This window comes from Megalobrama amblycephala, linkage group LG4 (genome assembly GCF_018812025.1).
Source record: "Megalobrama amblycephala isolate DHTTF-2021 linkage group LG4, ASM1881202v1, whole genome shotgun sequence".
Classification (NCBI taxonomy): Eukaryota; Metazoa; Chordata; class Actinopteri; order Cypriniformes; family Xenocyprididae; genus Megalobrama; species Megalobrama amblycephala.
In genome coordinates this window covers 23,264,840-23,287,023 of record NC_063047.1, presented here as the reverse complement: position 1 = coordinate 23,287,023, position 22,184 = coordinate 23,264,840, and the positions used below count along the sequence as shown (strand labels likewise).

The 22,184-nt window shown below is 40.2% G+C and overlaps 1 pseudogene; it reads right to left on the bottom strand.

Annotated features, from left to right (window-relative positions):
- Window positions 1-4,855: 4,855 nt before the first annotated feature.
- LOC125267086 lies at window positions 4,856-16,591 on the bottom strand (annotated as a pseudogene).
- Window positions 16,592-22,184: the final 5,593 nt, after the last annotated feature.

Sequence of the window (22,184 nt, the reverse complement as noted above, 5' to 3'; positions counted from 1 at the left end):
CTGGAATAACGATGAGCAAAATTCCAGCGGACCGCTGGCGGCGTCCACCGGTGGGCCGCCCACTTTGCCACCGGTGGGCCACCAGTGGCCCGCTAGTCTGATGTTAGCTGGGTAACTAAAGTTAAAAAAGTGAAATCGCATTGAATCACCCCTTTAAGGGTTTTGCACGACTGGATATACAAGATAGGGCCCAAGCGCTTGAGCTTAGATGGTTTCTGGATGCATTTTTCCCATATAACTGTCTCATGTTTTTTTTTTAAACACAAAACTAGTTACACAACTTAATTAAGGGGGATTCAGTTTGCCTAAGAACAGATTAAGAAGGAAAAGATGCTCACCAAATGAATCGATTATTCTTTTATACACCCATGAAAACAAAAATAATTATCACCACCACACAAAAAGAAAATACAAGAAAAAGACAATCAATCACATTATACAAACCAATGTAATGGATAGGTGCATTGCTGAAATTGGGCATTAGGTTGCACAGTTCTATAATATGAAACTGGTTGTGTGTGAGTCTTATCTGAGGGTATAAAGTTAAACAAAAAATGTCCAAAGTTGAAGTTGTCCCTTAGACGATGAGTAATCCAACTATTTACAATGAATTCGCGCCAACCAATAACAGTTCTCAAGCTCCAGACTTTTCTCCATCAGGTACAGCCATACGTAAGCCAAAAACCACAAGCTCACATCCATCTGGGCTTTAAATCCATATTTAGCTCTCAACATGCGGTGTTAAAGTCATCGATAAAGGGTCCTTCTAAAATACATACAAATAAACTGTATCAAACTTTTAGCATCAAACCCAACAAAGCTTACATACAAACAAAGCTTATATACAGCAAACAAGTTCAATAACGTCTTGGCAACAAACATCATCAACAGGCAAGTTTAAATAGAAGGAAAGAAAACAAATCCTTACTCTAAGTTGAGCTTGAAATGGAATTTTTCTCAACCAGGACATAGCACAAATGCAGTAAAGCCATGCATCCTACTGCTGCTGTTCTGCTAACTTCCTCTAAAACCTCATCTTTACTTAAGGAGCTAATTTAGGTGCTCCCCAGGTGTTCCCCAGGTGGAGCGTGCTATTGCATTTATTTTTATAAATTTACCTAGTCTCTGACGATAAGGTATTACACTGCTGCTGGCCAGGCTGCTTCCGCCCTCCACGCTATGGATATTATGCAAGTATATCAAGCCAAAGAGTTGAAAGATTTGGACGAGGGTAATCCCGACTCTGAGTTGTTTCAGGATCTGCATTCCACAACCGACTATAATCTTCAATCTATGATTATTTGACACCCCAGTTGCTCATGGTGCCCTCTTTGGCAACACTGTTGATGTGAAGAAACAGACGGAGGCTATTAAGCACATCCTGCCTCGCCGTCACTCCGCTTCCAGGGAAACCAGAGTCCCAAGGCCTCAGGAACCGTCTGGTCATCATCATTGTCGGGCCCCCTGTGAGTGCTGCACCAGCCTGGGCTGGCAACTAGACCCCAGCGGTCTTCCCAGAGGCAGGTAGTGCCAACAGCCTGTCAACATACCTCCAAGGCAGACCTGAGACGGGCGACCCAGGGATGAAGAGGCTGTAGATTCACCAGGGGGAAGTGAATTTTACACCTTCACAAAAAGATCAGTTTCCTCTTTCCATGGGTCATACATTCACTCATGGTGTTCATGGCTCTCGTTCTCTCAGTGATCGCACACCGATACCCAGCATTAGAACCTCAGTGGATGGAACTTTTTCGCCTTCCCGTGTTCTGCTGTGCCAGGCCTGCACTGAGGTAAGTGCTCTGCACCACACCTCTGCCACTGCAGGTCTGCGGACCAAAGTCAGTGCTCAGCTACAGCATTTATCACAGGTTCTCAGGGACGCAAAGCCTCCCGACATGACAGGCCTTGCTCCGCCTTTCCATGGGTACTCCGAGTATTGTTCCCTTAGTACCGCTCGTGCAAAGTCTGGGCGCGTGGCTAACGGCTGGTCAGGACAATCTGGCTCAGCTATGCGATTCAATTCGCCAGGCACCAGGGCGGGCTCTTCACCTCTGTGTTCTCTTCACCTCGCTGTGCGATGAAGACATTGCTGTCCTGTGGCAGGAGATCGTAACACTTCTAGCGAAGGACGCAGTAGAGCCTGTCTCCCCAAGATGAAGAAGGGTTTCTATGAAGAAGGGTGGCAGTTTGAGACCAATCCTATTTATGTTGATGCTCACAGTCAAACATGCTCTTCACCTAGATTGCTCCTGTCTGCCTGACTGTTTAGAGTAGTTTGCGTCTGTAACTGCGTATAGCTTTGTTTTGAATCTCTTACTATAATTCCTTGTTGTTTATATTATCATCACCATATATCTGACATTTTCTAATATTGCCTATCATATTAATTTGACATTGCTATCTTTTTAATCTTTTAATCTAGATTACTATCACAATGCGTTAGCATTTCACTAACCTGTTAACATTTATCCATGCCTACCATCTTCTTCTGTCTTGTGCTCCTTTTTCTACAAGTCTACCAAATAACTGTGGTAAGTTGGATCACTCTACAAACACGGTGAGTCATGCCATCCTCTCCTTTTGTTGTTACTTGCACTGCCTGTTACATGTATAGTATAGCTTTCTCTGTCAGCGACGAGGGATTCATGTCATGAATGCAGGGAGATAGTCAGACTGACAGAGAAAATCTCAGAATTAGAGACCAAACTTTAATCGAGGATAGTAAGAATGTAAGGGCTTTAGATACTGTTTTGGATGCGACTAGCTTAGTGAACTCTGTACATTGTTCGGTTCCGTAGAGCCCATGCAGTGGGGCAACTGGGTGACTGTGAGACGGCCTAGTCGTGGGGCAAAACACCGCTCTTCCGTTCCAATTAGAACATCAAACAGGTTCTCCCCATTCAATGGCGCACCCACTGAGAATCCTGTTGAAAGTGCCCTAGTCATTGGTGATTCTATTACACTGAATGTGAAGATAGAGACACCAGCCACCATAGTCACATGTTTGCCGAGAGCTCAGTCAAAGGACCTGGTCTGTGAACACACAAACCAGGTCCTTTGGCACCTAACCCGACTGGGACTTCGGATCAATGGGGAGAAGAGCAAGCTCTCCCCTACGCAGAGCCTCTCTTTTCTCGGTGCACAGTTGCACTCGGTCACGATGACTGACACAACCGGTGCCTTCAAGACGTGTTGGTCCAAATGGACAACACAGCGATGGTGGCATACATATGAGGCAGCTCTATGCCCTGAAGTGGTGCATTTTCACAGCGTGGTGTTCCTCCCGAGGTGAGGACCCACAGAGATGTAGTCACGGATCAGTGCTTTCCTTCCTACTGCAGGGCCTCGAGAGGCACCTGTCTGCCTCTACTTTGAAAGTGTAGGTGGCTGCAATAGCAGCTGTGGATGGCAGATCCTTAGGAAAGCACAACTTGAGTTAGGTTCCTGAGAGGTACTCAGAGGTTGAATCCACCGAGACCGTGCCTCATCTCCTCTTGGGATCTTTCTCTGGTCTTGCAGTTTCTGCAGAATGATCCATTTGAGTCTTTGCAATCAACGGAGCTTAGGACCCTCTCTATGAATACGGCCCTCCTGATTGCGCTCACATCTCTCAAGAGGGTGGGGGACCTAAAGGCGCTCTAAGTTAGTGAAACATGCCTGGTATTCGGGCCAGCCCACTCTCACATTATCCTGAGACCCTGGCCTGGATATGTGCCCAAAGTTCCCACTATTCCCTTTAGGGACCAAGTGGTGAACCTACAAGCATTCCCTCCTGACGAGGGTAACCCAGCCTTGTCTCTGTTGTGTCCAGTGCACACTTTGCACATATACCAGGACCCCACACAGAGTTTCAGACAATCTGAACAGCTCTTTGTCTGCTTCGGAGGTCAGCAGAAGGGGAAGGCTGTCTCCAAACAGAGAATCGCCCACTGGATTGTGGATGCCATTCTCCGGGCGTATCAGGCCCAAGGTGTGCCGTGCCCGGTTGGAGTGAGAGCTCACTCCATTCAAGGTATCACTGCCACTTTGGCTCTGGCACATGGTGCTTCCTGTCCCTCTGGGAAAGAGTCAATTTCAACTCACATCTCCCTTCTCCCTTCTCCCTCCATCAGGGAACTAGGGTTTCCACACGTAAACGAGACATTATCCCTTTTTAAAAAAGTGAATAGTATATACAATCAGTGAGTAATGCAGTAATCTAGTCTAATTTTTCTGCATCAGAAACAGATAATATGTTCTGTATCTTTTATAATCTCCATCAGGAATTCGAGCTCACTCCAGGATTGGCTACCTTCTGGGCACTGTTCAGGGATGTTTCTGTTTGGGACATTTGTGCTGCAGTGAGCTGGGAATCACCACACACACCTTTGTGAGATATTATAGACTGGATGTGACTGAGCCATCTCTGGCTTATTCAGTGCTTGGTGTGTGAACAGTGCTTGATACATCTGTAGAGGCTTAATTGTGCTAACTAGAAGGCTGGTTCACAGAACATTGCAGAAGTCCAGTTTTAAGCTTTACAGTATATTCAGATGGGTACGGTATGGTCTAATTTTTGTGATGGTGTTAAGTGTTAATTTGAATAGCATTGAGGTTTAACTGTTTATGACTCCGAATACTATTTTAAACTGCAATGTTGAGTATAGTATTTTCTAAAATTGCTTGAGCAAGATAACATCAATCCAGGGTGGAAACTTTATAGGAGAAATGTTTGTGTGAATGCATTCAGTGAAGATGAGAATTAAATTTTTTGGAACCTTTTTAACTTTTATGGAACCTTTAAGACACTTGATCATCAGCACTTTTATGGTGTGAATAATAAGTGTATCTTGCTGAAAAATCACACAAAGTCTAATTATTTTATGAAATATACAGGTTTATTAAGAAAAGTTCTTATACATTAAACATTCATATTATATGACTTCAGTAAATGCTCCTTTCAAGTTTTAAAGATTCATTCTTCTTTGGCCTGGAAAAAAAAGGAAGAGGCAAACAGCCTTATTAACAAAACTAAGCTCCACATTACATAATGAAGATAATACAGATGTGCAAATGTTATAGAGGACATGTAACATCAGCAAAATTATCAAAGATCCATTATACTTCTGCTAAGAGGTAGTTAATGTATTTGGATAAACAATTTGAATAAATGATGAAAAAAAAAACCTTTCCAGTCTAACCTTTCCAGCATCACGGCTCTTAACTCTGAGCTTGTTGACCTGAGACTCAGAAATGTCAGCACGCTCCTCAGCCTCTTCCAGCTCATGCTGCACCTTCCTCAACTTGGACAGGTAACCATTGGCTTGCTCCTCCTAAAGGTTTTATATATATATATATATATATATATATATATATATATATATGGTTAATGTATAATCAAATTAGCATTCAAATATAAATAATTACGGTGTCAACATGTTCTATTAGGTTTTACATACCGCCTCTTCAGACTGCCTCTTGTAGGCTTTGACCTTCAGCTGCAGTTTGTCAACCAGATCCTGGAGTCTGGCGACGTTCTTCTTGTCCTCGTCAGTCTTCAAAAAATACACATATTTACTAGATTAAGTCTTGAACCTTCACTAAAAAAATAGGTATTGTCAGTACATACAATATTATGTGGACTCTTTTGTCTGAACGAACTTATGAGGAATATAGTCATACCTGATAAGTGAGCTCTTTCACTCTCCTCTCATATTTGCGGACACCCTTAACAGCATCAGCCCCACGTCTCTGCTCTGCTTCAACTTCAGTCTCAAGCTCACGAACCTATAGTAGAGATTATTTTTAATCAAACAATTCATTCATAATGTATCATAATATAACATACTTCACATTGCCCACATCATAACTATAAAGAGGCTTACTCTGGACTCCAGTTTCTGGAGTTGTTTCTTTCCTCCCTTCATGGCCAGATTCTCAGCTTCATCCAGACGGTGCTGCAGGTCCTTCACTGTGACCTCCAGATTCTTCTTCATCCTCTCAAGGTGAGAACTGGTGTCCTGCTCTTTCTTGAGCTCTTCTGCCATCAATGCAGCCTTTTGCATGAATGCAAAAATTCATTAGATCCACATTTTTTAAGTACACGTGTCTTAGTGAAACATTTTGCTACTGTTACTCACATCAGTGATGGCCTTCTTGGCCTTCTCCTCTGCATTTCTGGCTTCCTGTACAGTGTCATCAACTTCACTCTGGACATGAACAAGGTCAGCCTCAAGCTTTTTCTTGGTGTTCAGGAGACTTGTGTTCTACAAAATAATAGGCAACAGTATGAACATTTTGCATGATTCTCTCAATTTCCTTAATTTCAGGGAAACAATATGTACTTACCTGAGAGTGCAGCAGCCCAACACGCTCACTGATATCCACCAACTCTTGTTCAGCCACTTTGCGGCCTCTCTCTGTCTGCTCTAGAGCACCCCTCAGCTCCTCAATCTCAGACTGCATCAGAGCGTTTCTGCGCTCCACCATGGCCACCTGCTCCTTCATGTCTTCCTGTCCTCTCTGGGCATCATCAAGGTGCAGCTGGGCATCCTGAATACAACAAAAGCTTTACAATGAGCTTTTGATGTGATTTCTTTTGGGCTTTACATAACACATGTTAGATTATAAAAAAAAATATATTAATACATGACAAAGTCAAAAAGAAGTCACATACCTTGAGTTGTCCCTGAACGTTCCTGAGCTGTTTTTGGGCCTCAGCAGCCTGGCGATTGGCATGGCTCAGCTGAATCTCCATCTCATTAAGGTCTCCTTCCATCTTCTTCTTGATTCTCAGAGCATCATTCCTGCTCCTAACTTCAGAGTCCAGAGTGCTCTGCATGGATTCAATGACTCTCTGGCTGTTCCTCTTGATCTGTTCCATCTCCTCATCCTTCTCTGCAAGCTTCCTGTCAATCTCACTTTTGACCTGGTTTAGCTCAAGCTGGACACGAAGAATCTTGGACTCCTCATGCTCCAGGGTGCCCTATGAAATATAAAAACTGCATTTAAATGTCAAAATGAAAATATGTATTAACAACATAGTATAATGGTTCTAGCAAGAATTCCGTATTGATCTTCAGATACTTACTTCAGCCTCCTCCAGGGCGGTCTGAATCTCTGCCTTCTCAGTCTCCACTGTCTTCTTGGCTTTTTCCAGCTCATGAATGCCTTTCCCAGTCTCACCTAACTGCTCTGTCAGATCTGAAATCTCCTCTATAAAAAATATATATATATATATAATCTTTATCATAATAAACATTCATCAATCATATGTGCTTACTTTTTAATGCTCACTGAGAATTAGAACATTACAGTTTTTTTTTTTTTTTTTTTTCTAATTTAACAGTTTCATTCTTACGCTGCAGATTCTTGTTTTCTCTCTTGAGGGTCTCCAGTTGATCCAGACTTTCTTCATAGGAGTTCTTCATCTTGAACAGTTCAGTGCTGAGTGAACGAGCCTCTTTCTGGGCACCTTCCAGCTCTGCCTGACCTTCCTCATATTTCTGCTTCCATTCTGCCAGGACCTTTAGTGGAGATATTTCAGAATAGTTTGTTTAAAAAACGATGAACACAGCCCATTCCAGTAATACTTTATAAAGAGAATATCATATGACTAAATTTGTTTACCTTGTCAAAGTTCCTCTGCTTCTTGTCAAGGTTAGCAGCCAAACCATTGGCTCTCTCCACATCAATCATGAGGTCCTCCACCTCAGCCTGGAGTCTCTGTTTGGTCTTCTCCAGAGATGCACATTTGGAGTTCACTGCCTCAACTTGTTCCTCTGCCTCTTGCAGACGCTGAGCCAGCTTCTTCCTGTTAAGTAACACACATGACTCTGAATTCTAATCTATAAAATAGCTGTGGGAATTGGGAATATTATTCAATAATATACATACTTGGACTCTTCAAGCTCCTCAGTGCGCTGAATGGCATCAGTTTCATATTTGGTTCTCCATTGAGCAACCTCGCTGTTGGCCTTTGACATTCCCCGCTGCAGCTCAGCCTTTGCCTCCTGCTCTTCCTCAAACTGCTCACGGAGCAGGTCACAATCATGACGGGCTGATTGTACAGCATGGGCCAGTGCGTTCTTTGCCTTGAAGACAAAGTCACATAATATTAACTTGTCTCCACAGTATTTTAATTAACAAGTATGTGTATGTATTAATTATGCTGTATTACCTTAACCTCCTCTTCAATATGCCTCTTAAGCTCCTCAATTTGCGTGGAAAGCTTGTTTGCCTCTGGTGAGCTGAGAAACTAAAGCTTCCTTCTCCTCCAGCTGACGGCCAAATTCACCTGTATAGATTTAGATTCACTGTGTCAGATTGTGCTATGTCTCCTTCAGTTCATTTAAAAACAAATGGATGCAAGATTTTATCAGTAAAATTTTTTTTTAAAAATTCCTCTAATAAAACTTTGTTGCAGTCAGAAATTCACTGGTGAATAATCTTAATATACTATCATTGTGATTATTTTTTAATGACTATTCTTTATTATTGATTATTGTTAATTATTGACATTACTTTTGATATAATATTGATTTGTTCATGATTGGTCACAATTTGTCAGTAGTTACCATTTTCAGTTTGAAATCTTGCTCTTTGAGCACTGAGATCATTTATCTGGCGACTGTTCTCATCATTCTTGGACTTAAATTCACTAAGTTGGTCCTCAAGTGTACGGCACATCTTCTCAAGATTGCCCTGTAAATACAAAATGCAAAGATATTTGAAAGAACTTAAAGACTTTCTGACTTTCTTATGAGCACATTTTCAAAAATGAGTTATTGTTAGAATCTCTATTAAAAAAAAAAAAACTTCAAAATTATGTATGATTTCTTGGAAACAGACAAAAAAGGACTTGGCTACATCTATTGGAAAAATATGTATTCAACTTTTTATCTCATGGTACCGCAATTGTTTGATTAACATTAATGACAGCCTATATATTAAGACCTACTGTCTTAACACTGATCTAATACAATGTTACACATCAGATGTTTTTCCCCAAACATTCACTTAAGACATAACAGATAATGTTTGCGTGAATACACGCCAAGACAGATATTTTGAAATACTGTAATTCTGTGTACATATGTATGCAAAGTCCGAGAGGCGTCTTTGTGCTCATGCTTTGGATCTTTCAGTCAGCACAAGTAAGATCATTTTGCATGAGTTCGAAAATCACATTTCATTGGTTCAGACTCATGCAATCAAGAATTCACTATGATTAGTCACAAATTTGGAATGCTTTGCTTTACAACTATATCAAACTTGTGCTGAGGGGAAGTACCAGTCGTCAAGAAGCCAGGAGAGAAAAACTGCAATTTTTCATGACTATTAAAACAAAGGACAGATTTAGGAAGGTACACCTCTCAGAACACGTACAAATAAAAGATAATTTTAAATGTTTAATTACTATTTGGAGCATTGGGATCACTAGACGAGGGCTTAATAAACTCATTTTTGTAAAAACATCAAAATCAACATTTTTCTCTTGTTTTGCCTGTAGCTCATGACACGAGTCACATATATTTTTCAGAATATTTCCCAACCTTTGCTTTGGCAACAGCTTCCATGTTGCTGGAAAGATCATCAATCTCCATTTTGTATTCACTCTTCTCCTTCTCAAGCTTCTGCTTGACACGCTGCAGGTTGTCGATTTGCTCTCCCAGCTCGGCCACACTGTCTGCCTGCTTCTTGCGGAGGGCAGCAGCAGTAGCTTCATGCTGGAGGGTGGACTCTTCAAGATCACGACGCAGCTTCTGGAATTCAGCTTCACGCTTCTTATTCATCTCGATCTGAGCAGAATTGGCTCCTCCAGCCTCCTCAAGCCTTTCACTGATCTCCTCAAGTTCCCTGGAGAGATCAGCTCTCTGTTTCTCAACCTTGGCACGAGCAGCACGCTCAGCCTCTATCTCTTCCTCCAGTTCCTCAATGCGAGCCTATGGTGGAAAATAGTTCATTCGATTTTGGGTGATAATGTATTTGAACATAATGATCATAATGTCTGAAAAAAATCTCAAAATACCTGAAGCTCCTTGATCTTCTTTTGGAGTTGAGCACCCAGAGATTGTTCATCTTCTATCTTGCTGAGCAGCTGGCTTGTTTCAAAGTCTTTCCTGTGGGTGTTCAACAATAAGTAGTTTGTAAAAAAAAAAAAAAAAAAAAAAAAAAAATGATAACACAACAATAAAAGTTTTCAATGTTTTCAAAGATTTTATGCTTTAATTACTTTTTTATTTTCTCATCAGATTGCTGCTTGTCATTCTCCAGGTCCATGACGGACTCTTGTGATAATTTCAGGTCTCCTTCAAGCTTTCTCTTGGCTCTCTCCAGGTCCATGCGGAGCTTCTTCTCTTGTTCAAGGGAACCCTCAAGCTACAGGAAATGATGTATAAAATATGTCCACAGCAGAAAACAGTTAATTTGATAAATTCACGTGTTCACACTTACATATAATTAGATAGAATAAAGGTTATGTCTATTTGGTGAGCTGTCCAGAGGGAGGGCTCCGAGCTTTGAGTTTGGCCCGAACCTAGAGAACTCCCCCCGGATGTAGTAACGAATAGTTAGAACTAGAAGTGAGGTGATGGGGTGGTGGAGGGATGCTGATAAACTGTTAATGAACAGAGGTAAGTATGCTGTATATATATATATATACCTCTTATCATTAACTGAGTTGATTAACCGAATGCAGTCATCTCGTGTTAATTAGGTTAACTATCTGAACATAGTCTTCCCGAACTTTGTTAATAATATGTAATTTCATATAATTAATTTACATAATCAACTCACATCATCAACTTGCTGCTCAAGTTTTGTTTTGGATTTGGTCAGGGTGTTGACTTTGTCCTCCTCAACCTGGAGATCATCCAGTGTCTGCTGATGTGCCTCTTGGAGGGCTTTCTTCTCCTTCGTAAGCTTGGCAAGGCTCTCATCCTGAGATGTCATTTCCTCAGTCAAGTTCTTGACCTGTGTGATTTTTTTTTGTTTCAAGTGAGGCTTATATTTTACAATGTATATTGTATATCAATATATAAGACGGAGATTAAATCTAATCTTAAACCAACTCAGTCTCCAACCTTATTCTCAGTGGCATGTTTTTCCTTCTCCACTTTAGCCAAGGTGAGCTCAAGGTCATCAATGTCTTTCTTCAGCTCAGAGCACTCATCCTCCAGTTTCCTCTTCTTGGCTGTCAGTTCAGCATTGATTTCTTCCTCATCCTCCAGTCTTTCAGTTGTCTCTTTGAGTTTACCTTCAAGCTGGATTTTGCTCTTGATCAGACCCTCACACCTCTCCTCAGCATCTGAGAGATTCTCAGTTTCCTGTTAGTAAAATAGATTGCTATTTCATTGGAAACCACATTGCTCATTTTAATGGAGCCAAAATCAGTTAATTCAAGTAGAAATACTCACAGATGCTACTTGCAGCTGCAGATCATTTTTCTCTTGCAGCAGTGATACCATCTTCTCTTCAAGCTCCTTCTTTTTGGCTTCAGACTTAGCCAAAGCCTCTTTGCATTTTATAAAGTCCTCTTTCATGCCCGACAGCTCCTTCTCAGTCTCGGCACTCTTCAGCAGAGGCTTAATCTTGTAGTAAACCTTCATCCATGGCCAGTGTTTGACATTCATGAATGAGCGGATGTTGTATTGGATAGTGTAAATGGACTCCCTGTGAATAATTCATCATTAAATGGCATAATTATCATTATTTACTGTTTACACAGTTATCATTGATGTCACCTTTACTCATGACAATACTCACCTCCTCTCCGTCATTTTCACATACTCCTTCCTCATCACGTAGCCACGGCAGAGAGCCTGAGTCATTGTGACCAGAGTAGCCAGTTTCTCATCACGCATCTCCTCAAGAGTACCCAGAAGACCAGCTTTGAAGAACACCTGAATTTATGTAAAACAATAAATCAAAAGATATTGATTTAATCTGTATAGGCTAAATGATCATAATCAGAGAATCTTTGAAAGTTCACTGCTGAATATGAACCTTTGTGTGTCCAAATCTGTACTCATCATGAGGAACGTCGATGGATCCCAGGAGTTTCTCACTCGCCTTCTTGTTATCCATAAACTGTCCTTCAGGGATAACACCAGCATTCAGCACCTTGTATCTGTGGAAAATTTAGATCAAAATACTTCATTTCTTTTAATTAGGAGACTCCTACAGGAAATGGTATTTTCATGTGGTTTAATTTACCTCTGCTTAAAGTCACCATATTGGATTCTGCTGGGGAAGCCCTTTCTGCAGATTCTGATACCCTCCAGTACACCGTTACACCTCAGCTGGTGGATAACCAGGAAGTTCTCCATGAGACCTATAACGAACAGTTTACACCATGAACTTGGTAAATTAACTTCATCATATATATTGAGTGCCAGAATTTCTGTCATGACAACTCTCGGAGTGTTTATTGCTTCTGGCTGCTGTACGCTTTTTATTGCTGCTGCTGCTGCAGAGCAAGTACGTGACTTGCTACTGCCAATACATACACGGCACACTGCTGTGAGCAAGTAAGAGATGCTGCTGCTGTACAATATATAGCGTAAATGAATTATCCCCAGCAGATCTATACAGGGAGAGCTGGGGAAGGTGGAGGGTTTCTGAAGCGCTGCTAGGCATGCCACCAAAATGTTTTGAAGGTTGAGCACGCAAGCTCATTGGCTACTGATACAGCAGGAACCAATCAGCTGTGCCCTATAGATAATGATGTGATTACGAGCAGGTTGATTTAAAGGACCTATTAGCCTGCGCCATCTAGAGTTTCATGGCAGAACTTTGTATATCTTAAGTCTTTAATTACTTTACCTGGAGTCTTGGACTCATTAGGAATCAGACAGCGCACAAAGTGAGGGTGAGTGCTCCTCAAGTTGGTCATGAGTTTGCCCAAGTTCTCCTGTGGAGAATAGAAAAGGGTTGGCATGCTTTGTATTTCATTTTTTTCCTCAAGTACAGCAATATTGCTGTGATGTCATCTTTATACATACCCTGAACTGGGAGGACACAGTCTGCATGGATCCACCCTTCTTCTTGCCACCCTTTTTAGTAGTATCTATTGATATGCAAATATAAAGCAACATGTATAAATGCAAAAAAAAAAAAAAAAAAATTTTGGTTAATTTGTTGTTGTTGTTTTTTTTTTTTTTTTCTTTACCTTCAACAACAGCTGGGTAGAGAGAAGCCAGCAGTTTGTTAGAAGACTTCTGGTACAGCTGCAGAACAGATTCATTCAATGGATCCTTGTTCTTGTCCAACCAGCCAGTGATGTTGTAGTCTACAGTTCCAGCGTAGTGAACCAGGGAGAAGTGGGCTTCGGCCTTGCCTTTGGCAGGCTTTGGTTTCTGGAAAGCATTGTTTTTGCCAAGATGCTGATCATACAGCTTGTTCTTGAAGGAAGTGTCTGAAGCCTTGGGGAACATGCACTCCTCTTCAAGGATGGAGAAGATACCCATGGGCTGTTTATAAAAGAATATTGTTTATTACAAAAAAAAAATGACATTTTGAGAATAGACAATGGCAATGAATAAATTCATAAACCATTAAAAACCTTCTCAATGAGTTCAATGCAAGAAGCCAAGTCCATGCCGAAGTCAATGAACTCCCAAACAATGCCCTCCTTCTTGTACTCCTCTTGTTCCAGCACAAACATGTGGTGGTTGAAAAACTGTTGCAGTTTCTCATTGGTGAAGTTGATGCACAGCTGCTCCATGCTGTTGTACTGGAGGAAAAAATAACAGAAACATTTACTGACTTCTGAATATGATTCAATGTGACATAAAAAAAATAAAATAATCATTCTTACATCAAAGATCTCAAAGCCAGCAATATCCAGCACGCCAATGTAGAAATTTCTTTGTTGTTTTGTGTCCAACATCTGGTTGATACGAATGACCATCCACAAGAACATCCTCTCATAGATAGATTTGCCCAAGGCGCTGACAGAGTTGTACACCTGTAGAATAGATATTTAATTCTGCTTCTGCAATAATTAGCCAGATTTTTGGTTGAACACATGGACATGCTGGAAATGTTACTATACCTGTTGCACGGTCTGACCTTTGGTCACAAACTCATTTCCGACCTTGACTCTGGGGTAGCACAAACCCTTTAGCATTTCAGCAGAGTTCAAACCCAGAAGGTAGGCGATTTTGTCAGCCTCTGTTAAAAACATTTTAAAATAAATTGTCTTAGCTCTACAGAGTCTTTTGTGTATGTGTAAAATTATAATAATTCAGGCACCAGGTACTTTTACTTTTATTTTTAGATGTATTGATATGCACAGCAATGCATACTTCTAATTTATATTTACACTAAACATTTTACGCACATTTGATGCAGCTGTTACTATTTTAAAGCCCAGGATAAAACAGAAGCACTAAGACTGGTCTCAAGATATATTGCAAAAAGCACACAAGTCTCACCCTCTGTGCCGTCAGGCTCAGCCTGCTCCTCACGCTGCTTCTGTTTAAACTTCATGTTACCATGATGAAGCACAGCTCCAGTGAACTTGTAAATGCCCATTTTCTCCTCGTTACTGAAACCCAGAATGTCAATAGCATCCTGTAAATTACAGAGAAGAATGAGATTTATGATTTGCCATTTATATAGAATAATTCAATATTCAAACAGAAATGACTCACATCAGTAGCATCCAGCTCCACTTTATCATCAATGCTGGCCACTGTGATCTGACCCTGACTGCACATGGGGAAGTCATAGGGGTTGGTGGTGAGGAGCGTCATTTCTGTAAAATACACAGATTTTAAAAGAGTATCTTACAATATTATCTGGCATTGAAACATTGAATGAAATATGTGCACCTACCAATCAGCTCAGGCTTATGGTTGGTCATCATCTGGTAGAAGATGTGGTAGCCTCTCTCATCTGGAAGCTGGAATGACACTCTAGACTTCTCCAGCAGATCTGTTAAGAGAATGTACTTGAGTCACAATCATCTGAACAGTGACAGACAAAGACAAATGTGCAGGATTTATCAGTGAAATCGTGTCCACCTACATGTCTCAATGTCAGCACTAGCCAGTTTTCCAGTTGTACCAAAGTGAATTCTGATAAATTTACCCTGTTTAAAACAAAATAGCATAATACATAAATAATAATAATCTCTTTACAGAAAACTCTGTATAGAAAAAACTGAACACAACTGACCATCTGTACTGTAAATAAACAGTGGTTAACTTACAAAACGAGAGGAGTTGTCATTTCTCACAGTCTTGGCATTACCATAAGCCTCAAGCAGAGGGTTGGCAGCAATGATCTGGTCCTCAAGAGAGCCCTGTGATGTTTGAAGGGTTTTCAGTTATTTATTATATCATGTCTAAAGACTGCTTGCAGGCATTTCACAAATTCACATATCATATAGTTTGTGTAAATTAACATCTTTCAAAAAAATATATATGACATAGTTGATGACTCATGACTCATACAGTACCTTTATTTTACCCTCTTTCTTCTTTTCACCACCTGATACTGCAACTGTGGCAAAGTACTGGATGACACGTTTGGTGTTCACAGTCTTTCCAGCACCGGATTCTCCACTGGTTTATGAGAGATTAAAACAGAAAACAGAAGATTAAAAAACATGTAGACTTTTCAAAGTATATTTAGAAGTTCATTTCTAAATTCTATTTTGTAAATATCTCCATAAAGATTTGCCATCTACATTATACTTTCAATTTTTAATTTTTGTCATGGTCTGAGATTAAATGAAAATACTTACGTAATCAGGACAGACTGGTTTTCTCTATCTGTTGATTGTAATTTGTAAAATATCCAGTAAATCCTTCTTATATTAACAGCGTCATCTAATTCACCTTAAAGAATTCTATACAATTCAATTCCATAATGTCTTACCAGTTTGCATAAACTGATAGGCATTGTCAGAGACAGAGAAGATGTGGGGAGGGGCCTCCATACGCTTTTTGCCTCTGTAAGCAGTCACCACTTCTGCATCATACACTGGGAGCATCTTGTAGGGGTTCACAGTTGCGCAGAAGAGCCCAGAGTAGGTCTGAAATGAGTAGAGAAGTGGTCAGATTGCAACAACACAGACAAAATGAACTTAAATCCTGTTTTATATTGTTTCAGAACCTACGTAGATCATCCATGCAGCATAACGCTCTTTGAGGTTATACAGCACAGAGGCTTCATTGAGATGGGTCATCATGGCCATGTCCTCAATCTTGTCATACTTGGGAGGATTCATTGGGTATACATCTTCTTCCTTAGCAACTCTCTCCTATAAATTTGATAAATTAGATATTAGATATAAAAGAAAACAATGTAACAAGTAATTTAATGAGCATCTATGTTATGGAAATAACTCACCTCCTTAGTGTCAAGCAATTCAACTGTGACTTTGGCACCATCTTTGCTCTTAATTGTTCCCTTGAGGTACAACTCTTTGACATCAGCCACATAGCAGGCAGTCTTGGCATCAAATGGTTTGCTCTGAGCCTCGATTCTCTCCCTCTCAGGCTTACGAAGGTAAATGGCAGCCTTGCCATACGCGGCCATCTCCGCGTCCGTACTCATGGTGGCGACTTACTAAAGAGAGAAAGGATAAAATTATCTTTTAAAAATTTCATAAATATTCCATGTAACAATAAAGGCAAGACTCATGAAATGAAACACATGAATTGTGTTAGGAAAGAGACATATTCCTAAGTTTAGGTTTACACATGAATACAGACACATAAAACAATACTAGATAAACATTTAGATAGCAAGCAAGAAGCAGGTAAGGCCCATTAAAGGCAAAAATGTCAATTGAATATGTCTTTCTGGTGATGAAATTGATATGCTGTTGTCGGGGGACAGCACACAGTACAATATGAATTGTGGTATATATGAAGTTTCAGTTCAATACAGAGATTCTCACTGTCGATCATGAGTCTCACTAGTGGACTTTCTGCTCGAGCATCCTCCGGCTACGAGTATGAATGAAACAGACATTAAATTACATGTGTGTACTCAATAATGATCACAATACCCTATTTTGGGTAAAAAGAGGAAAAATAATACCTCTCTCTAAAGAGAGAAGTTTTTCTCCACTGTAGATAAGTGTACTAGAGTTTGTTTTGTTTTTTTTCCTCAGTGGATGCATAAGATTTACTGACAAAAATTAAGAAATTACTGTCAATTTTTTTTATCATAATAATTTAATATTTTATGATGAAATTTAGACCTTTCTAATGATTTATATTTATGCAAATGCCATCATGGATTATGATAACAACACTGCATAACTATTTTGAATTTAATTTAATTTAATCAGACCAACAGTTCTGTAGTTAGAGCCAATTTCATGTTTTGCTCTATTATACCATCATCAGTTGGCTCTTTCCTGCTTCTTTTTCTGTTTCAAAAGAAATGTGTCAAATTTGGTGAAAATATTTCATTCAATTTAAGAGTTATGGCCACTTATACTTATATGCACATAAATAGTTGACATACATGTATACAGTATATCATGACAGAAATTTCGGTCATAGGGAGCAGTCGATTCAGCATGTTAAGTTTTGTTGTTTCTTACAGTTTTAAAGTTATTAGCATGATTGCAAGTCTCCACAGTTTTTGCTATAGGGGGTGTTAGAGACTAATTTGCTGTGTTCATGTTTAGACTGTCCTCTATGTTTGTGCCAAATTTATATAACTTTCCCACAAGCGGTTCTATGGGCTCTTATACACTCAAAAGTGGAAGAAGAAAAACAGAATATAATAACAATGCAATAAAATACAATAGGTGTCTATGCTTGGCCCCTAAAAATACAGTAAATAAAGGGTTAATGGGACCAAGTCCTTAAATTCATCTTACTAGTATATTTAAACATATTTGTTTGTAAATAAATTACACAAGCTTTTAAAAGCAGCATGCTTCACCAGTTTTCATCTATGATACAGACTATAACAACTGTTTTCCTCTACCTTAATCTATACTCTGAATCATAAACTCACTTGCCTTTTGTCCTGAGAGACCAGATGAAATTTTCACTACCCTTGAATTAAAAAAAAAAAAAAAAATCAATTCATTAAAATGTATTAATGTAAATAAAAATACAATTACTTTAAGTACAAATGCATAAGTGATAATGATAAAATGCCTTTCAGTCACAGTCATCCAGGCTCTTACCACTGGATGGAACTTCTGAGGTTTCTTCTGCATCTCTTCTGGTCTATCCTCTTGGCTTTTATAGAAGTTGTTCATGCACACCAAGCAGAATCTATACATGGGCATATATTCTGAATTATGATGAGCTTTCTTGACCCAATTTTTTTTTTAGAAATTTATGGACAGACTCACAGACATCCTATCTGATGGAATCAGTCATAAGTCAAACCTTTATTGCTTTATTACTTAAACATGTCTCTGACTACTGCACAGCTAAGGTCACAGCTTCTATCTCAAAGTTTCATGTGTTATTATTTATTTTTAGTCTATTAATCTTACATTGACATATGACACACACTGAAGTAAATAAATCCTGTTTTGGGAAGAGGGTACATTCGGAACTCATGAGAGTTGGTATATGAATGACCCTTAGCATTTGAATGACCCTTGGCTGTTAGTCTGTATAGGCACATCTAGTTTTTTGTTTTAAAAAGTGCTAAATACAACCACACTCGCAATAAAGTTAGTTCCACGGAGGTAAAGCAAGAGCTGTAGTGTGACTTTCTCACTATTGATTAAAAACAGTGATGATAAATATTCAAAAAAATATTCAAAACGAAAAAGCATTCTTGAAGCAGCATTTGTTTCTTCCTTTCCTTTTTTTGAATGAGAAACCATTTCACCTATTCACCCATGACAATTCTTGTAGCAGGCTATTGTGTCAGCATATATAGTTTAAGAATGTACAAGAATATAGAAAAACTGGAAAATATGTCTAATATAGTGAAAACACATAATAAATGGCAGTTTTTCTTTGCAAAAGAAACCCAGTGGTGCTAAAAAAAATGGCACATTCCCATCCTGCAAAAATCCCTTTGTTACTATTTCTGCAAATGTTCAAAGGTTACATGTCTTGGTCTTCAGCAGCCACAGTCTAAGCCTCAGCCTACATGACAGACTAAAATGAGTTTGAGAAATTTGCAATATGTTCAACCACTGGGTAGTCAAAGCCACCCACAAAACCCTAATTACAACTGCTGTAAGCAGAACATCCCATCTAGTCAACCTCTCATATCTCTCATGAGTAACCCATTGCAACCTAGTTGTTCAGTTCGGTTCCATGTCCCTGGAACCACCCAGAGAACCCTAGCAACTGCATAGCAACACCCTAGCAACCACCCAGAGTACCCTAGCAACTGCATAGCAACACCCTAGCATCCACAGAGAACACCCTAGCAACTGTGTACATATGCCCTTGAAACCACACTGATCAAAGCAACTGCATAGCAACACCCTAGCAACCGTGTAACACCACCTTTGAACCACTCAGAGAACCCTAGCAATCACATAGCAACACACTAGCAATTACCCAGAATACCCTAGTAACCGCATAGAAAAACCCTAGTAAGCACCCTTAACTCCATAGCAACACCCTAGCAACCACCCAGAACTAGCAACCACATAGCAACACCCTTGGAACCATCCAGAGTACCCTAGCAACCGCATAGCAACACCCTAGCAACCGTGTAGCACAGACCCGCCCTTGAAACCACCCAGATTGATCACCTTATCAATCATGTTAGGGTACTCTAGGTGGTTTCAAGTGTGTTGCTACAGCTGCATAGCAACACCCTAGCAACCACCCTGAACACCCTAGCAACATCCTAGCAACCACCCAGAATACCTTAGCAACCATGTAGCAATGCCCTTGAAACCACAATGAACACCCTAACAAACGCATAGGAACACCTTAGCAACCACCCTGAGTACATTAACAACCATATACCAACACCCTAGCAACTGTGTAGCAACACCTAACATCCACCCTGAGTATCCTAGCAACCGCATTGCAACACCTTAAGCAATCACCCAGAACAGCCCTAGCAACCACTCTGAGCGACTGATCAACAGGTGGGACAGAGAACTCGCTGCCATGCTCCTGGAATAAAAGGTGGGGCTGGCTGATACCAACAACTGATACCACGCAGTCGCTGCCGTTCACCAGTGGACCGGAGCCTGCTGCCATCCGCCATGGTTGTTGGTAGCAGGAGAACGGGGGAGGAGCTGCCGGTATGCCCTACACAGAGGCAGCCATCGCCAGGCCAGGTGGCGGAGGAGGATCGAGCCGGTATCAGTCCAGTACCATCACATGGCTACCGTGAGGAAGAGCCTCTATGGAACTATGCTGTCAGGACCAACAGCAGGTATGTAGTAGATTCCGGTGAACCAGACCAAGATTTTTTTTTTCCAGCAAAGTCCCTCTCTCGTCCCATCATGTCCAATACCCCCAGGTGCTGCGGCCACCGAGACTGGCCCCCGGGGGGAGTAGAGCGCAGTCTTGTGGGTTACCCCCTGGCCCGCAAGTGGCGATGGGTAGTATGTGACGAGCAAGGCGGGGCAAGTAGCCGTGAGGTCTACGGTGCGAGGCCGCAATCAGCTTTCCGGTCATCGTTCGCCACAGAGCTCAGAAACAAACAAAAGAAAATCCTCAAGCCTGCTCAGGATAGAGTGGTGCAGGTATTTTGACGTCAGAACCCAGAAGACTAATTCGCTGCTGGTTCCTTTCGAGATTTTCCTGTGGGTTTTATAATGGGTTTTTTCAATTTATGAGTAAAATAAAGCCTGTGGTAAACATTTCATGATGGTACTTTGACGTTTTGTTCTACAAACTGCACACGCTCTAACCCCAAGCTGTCTTATCTAGTTACTTATAAAAAAAAATTATGTTTTCAAAAATGAACATAACTGCTTCAAACTTTGCGTTTTCACTATGGGTGTGTGTAATTTACGTTGTCGAACAAAATGTCAAAGTATAGTCAAGTTATGTTTACCACAGGCTTTATTTTACACATAAATTCGAAAAACCCCATTATAAGGACCCCAATAGTCGAAGGAACCAGCATTGAATTAGACTTCCGGGTTCTGATGTCATACCTGCACCACTCTCTGTCACTTGAAAGATGTTAATTTTTTTACATTTAAAAGTACCAAGGGTTAGACGTTAGAGGCTGACCACAACCATCCTTTCACTGGCAACACTCTTTGCCTTCCTGTGACTACTAACTATGAGTAACTGTCATTTCTGGCCACAGCTAAAAGCCTACAGGAAGAGGATTTTCAGTTACACTTTATTTTGTGTCCTTACAGTATAATTATGCATTTATGTACAGAGAAATATTAATTAACTACATGTACTTTGGGTTAGGACTAGGGTTTAGTTTAGGGTTAGTTGCGTATAATTATATATAATTTATAGTTATTACTACGAGTGTAACAATAACACTGTAAAAATAAAGTGTTACCAGATTTTCCAATCACTTAAGCTTGTTTTCATTTGATGGACTGATTTAAACTGCTGTTTTCTGCAGCTTCCTCCTTCTGATCCTGCTGGCAAGCTTACCTCATATAAATACTCACAGATACTTCCCCTTAGCCTGACCTTTCAGTTAGCCAAGTTGTAATTTCAGCCTCTTCAATATGCTTTTCCGCATCTCAAGATTCATATCATATCTTTTTAATTATTATCTGTTAGCACTTTCTTAAATGACACCATGAGTTTAAATGCTGGAATATACCATTTCCATTCCAGCCACAATCATGGTCCTTTTGGGCTGCTTTAAGCCCTCTAGCCTATCCCAAAAAGTTCGCAGGGGGAGTGCAAGAGTTTATATGCTCTGATTTCAAACATGAATATGTTATCAGCTGTTTGCCCCTAGGAATGCACCATATATGATAGCCACATATACTGTAGGTTGTTTATTTTTACACCTATACGTGGTCTCATCAGCTTGCCGATCACATAAACCGTTTAATATTGTGTAACTGTGTATACGGAAAGTATTTATAAGCAAATATATAACCAAAATAAACTGGGTGTCATCAAGACAACCTATTGAACAAGTAGTCAGCTAGCTAGGGAAAGGTTGTTACCAAGGAGTTTTTGTTTACATTTTCTCTTTGGCAGTTCTCTTGAATGTAATGAGTATTTCATGTGTGTAGTAATGGGTTGATAATCATCCCTTCCAAGGTGGAGACAGTAGCTGCATTTACATGGACCCTA